The sequence below is a fragment of the Branchiostoma floridae genome, chromosome 4 (assembly GCF_000003815.2).
Source record: "Branchiostoma floridae strain S238N-H82 chromosome 4, Bfl_VNyyK, whole genome shotgun sequence".
Classification (NCBI taxonomy): domain Eukaryota; kingdom Metazoa; phylum Chordata; class Leptocardii; order Amphioxiformes; family Branchiostomatidae; genus Branchiostoma; species Branchiostoma floridae.
This window is the reverse complement of record NC_049982.1, coordinates 353,597-356,978: the sequence shown is the minus strand read 5'-3', so window position 1 is coordinate 356,978 and position 3,382 is coordinate 353,597. Positions and strand designations below refer to the sequence as shown.

General features: G+C 44.0%; 1 protein-coding gene across 1 annotated transcript in view; it reads right to left on the bottom strand.

Moving 5' to 3' along the window:
- The window catches only part of LOC118414639, a 24,293-nt gene extending 21,073 nt beyond the window's left edge, over window positions 1–3,220 (bottom strand). The window contains exon 1 of the mRNA XM_035818824.1: window positions 3,106–3,220. The gene's annotated coding sequence lies outside the window, so the exon portion shown is untranslated. The remainder of the gene's footprint in view (window positions 1–3,105) is intronic.
- Between the last annotated feature and the right edge of the window lie 162 nt (window positions 3,221–3,382).

The following is a 3,382-nucleotide window of genomic DNA, read 5'->3' as shown; positions in this document are numbered from 1 at the left end:
TGATACATTGAAGGTGGCCCAGCCCAGATGATGGTTCTACACCCAACCATAATCTGTTTTTAAACCAAGCAGATATTGGGAGGATGCCCCACCACACTTAAAACAGGGTCAACCTATACAGTATCAAGTTCAAACACTAGGAGGCCCAAAATCAAACCTGACCACCAGGACACCACAAACAACTCACGTACCAAATGGCAACACAATGGCACCTTGCGTTCCGGAGATACAGCGCACGCCCCGTGCCCGCACAAAAGGTAACCTAAAATGTCAAGTTCAAGAACTAAGGGCGCCAAAATCAAAATTGAGCATTATTCAGCCACCGCCGACACATGTGCCAAATATCATCGCGCCAGCACCAGCCGTTCAGAAGATATAACTCCGGAAACACCCCTCCCGGACACAAAATTCGACCTGCCGGGTCAAGTTCAAACGCGACAAGGCCCAAAGTCAATCCTAGGCAACAGGCAACAACCCCCCACCCATGCACCAAAAATCGTCGCAATCGCGCGTATCGTTCCGGACACACAGCGCCAAAAGTGCCCCCAAAACACCAAAAATGCCACCTTCAATGTCAAGGTCAAGCGCCAGGAGGCCCCAAATCACACCTGAGTGTCAGGCTACCACCCCCAACCCACGTACCAAAAATCGTCGTGCTCGCACCATCCGTTCACGAGATACAGCGCCCTACATCCCCGGCTACCGAAAAGTTTCCACCAGCATCAAAACCATACCTGCATACATGCAGGTAACAAGTTTGAAAGTCCTATCATGGAATTCAGTGGATTTCTGAACTTTCCTCATTTATTATGCAAATTAGCTGTTGATTTGCATAATTAGTATTACATTATGTAAGTCATCACTTAGGCCACTCAAAAATCACGACCAGGGCATGTTCAGAACACTAGATGTCAAAAATTGAAGTTTTGCTGCAGTACCTCAGGAAGCCGCTAGGGGCCCCCTATTATACTCGACCTTTGTTTTCCTGACCCCTACCCACCTACCAAATATTATCAGGATCCTTTCAAGGCTTCTCGAGTTATGCATTCCACAAACAAACGGACGCACACACTCGGCCCACTACCGTCCTAACGAAAAATACTACGCCAACTATTTTCGAACGCAACCTTCCTTTCCGCAACCGCTACTCAAATACCAAATATCATGAAAATCCATACACTTCTTGAGTTATATGCTGTTGGCATGGATTTATGAACTTTCATTATCAATTATGCAAATTAGCTACTGATTTGCATAATAAGTATAACATTTTGTAAGTCATCACTCATTCTATCTACATACCGAAAATTCTGATGATCTGTCAACACGTTCTCGAGTTATTCTCGTCCAAAGTTTAAAAAAAACGGTGCCTGCAGTTCCCAAAAAAGCCACTAGGGGGTCCAAACTCACAGAACTTACTCTCTGTCCCAAGGGCTATCTACCACTCAAAAATCGTGACCACAGCATGTCCAGAACGTGAAGTGTAAAAATTAAAACTTTTGCTGCAGTACCTTAGGCAGCCGCTAGGGGGCCATTATCGAACTTGACCTCCTTTTTTTCTCAACCCCAACCACCTACCAAATACCATCAGGATCCATTCAAGGGTTCTTGAGTTATCTTGCACACAGACAAACGCACTTACCCTTACACTAACCCTGACCATTACCCTTACCCTTACCCTTACCCTTACCCTTACCCTTACCCTTACCCTTACCCTTACCCTAACCCTAACCCTAACCCTAACCCTAACCCTAACCCTTACCCTTACCCTAACCCTAACCCTAACCCTAACCCTACCCTTACCCTTACCCTTACCCTAACCACCCTAACCCTAACCCTAACCCTAACCCTTACCCTTACCCTTACCCTTACCCTTACCCTTACCCTTACCCTTACCCTTACCCTTACCCTTACCCTTACCCTTACCCTTACCCTTACCCTTACCCTAACCCTAACCCTAACCCTAACCCTAACCCTAACCCTAACCCTAACCCTAACCCTAACCCTTAGCAGTCTCCTGAATGGACAACATGTGCATATTTTCTATTCATTTCAGACCGAAATATGGCCAAAACATACACTTCCTTGGAAAAAAAACTATTTCAGTAACCCCTACCCTAAACATAACCTTACTCGTAACCCTTACCCTAACACTCCTTATAAGTGCTATATCATGCACATAACGAACAAACGAACGCCAAATGTGTCCCCTCAACAGTTCTGTGGTTAGGCATTAGAAACCACAAAACCCCAACCATACTTGGGTGCTATATCAACAACTGGGCTTACGCGGGGAGTCCATGTTAACAAAATAACAACCGAGGCTACATAGACATTATGGGTGATCAAACGCAACTTGTGGGCATGCCTAGCCAGGGTAAAATCACTTGCATACAAGTCACTGGTAATTAATACCTAATCTGAATATGCTGCAGCAGTATGGGATCCATATATACAAAGAAGGACAAAGATAACTGGACAGGGCACAGAACCAAGCAAGGATGCTAGTGTTGCCAAAATAAAATTAGAACTATAGTGGATGTCACTTAAAGACAGAAGAAAAATGTACAGAATCTGCATGATGCACAAAATGACCAATAAACTGGTGGACGTACCGACTGATGAGTATCTAGCTAATACCAGCTAAAAAAAAGAAAGAAAAAAAAAGAACAAGGAACAATCATGCATTCAAGTACCAGACTCACTAGCCTAGAATTGATGTGTTCAAAAATTTGTACTTTCCCAGAACTATTGTCGAGTGGAATTTGTTATCACCAAGCACATTAGGGGCATCTTCTCTGGATAGTTTTAAAGAACGCTTGCAGATAACTGCGCAAAAGCTAGGTGTGACGGGTCGTTCAGTGTAATATAACGAGCTGCTGCCACGCCGCGTGCCTGCGAAGCTGGTGTGTTACGCTGAAGGGCGGTTATACCGGCTATATAGATACAGATACAGATGATGTCATTATTACTAGGGGATAGACGGCAATTGGTCACAGAAAATTAGGGTAGGGATCGAATACTTTGTTAAAAATAAAAATGTTGTAAGCCTACGGAACTAATAAACTAAAGGGCATATGGAAAAAGGCAATCATAGTAGCTTACCCAAAAGGTCTCCAGCCAACTTTGCAATGGACCCCAGGAAGCGTTTGTCAGGGACGTAAGTCGGAGGAGCATCTTTAGCCGCCGCTGCTTTCAAGGCTTCACTGATGTCCTTATCCAATTCTGGAGCAAAAATGGGATTTTAAAAGTTACCATTGATGTTTTTGCCATACATCTGTCTAAAAAAACTTCTGTCTAATAACCTTCATAAAGACAGCCCTATTGAGTTTTTCCATGTATCATCTCCATAAATTTTCATGGACATGATTTCACTAGCATC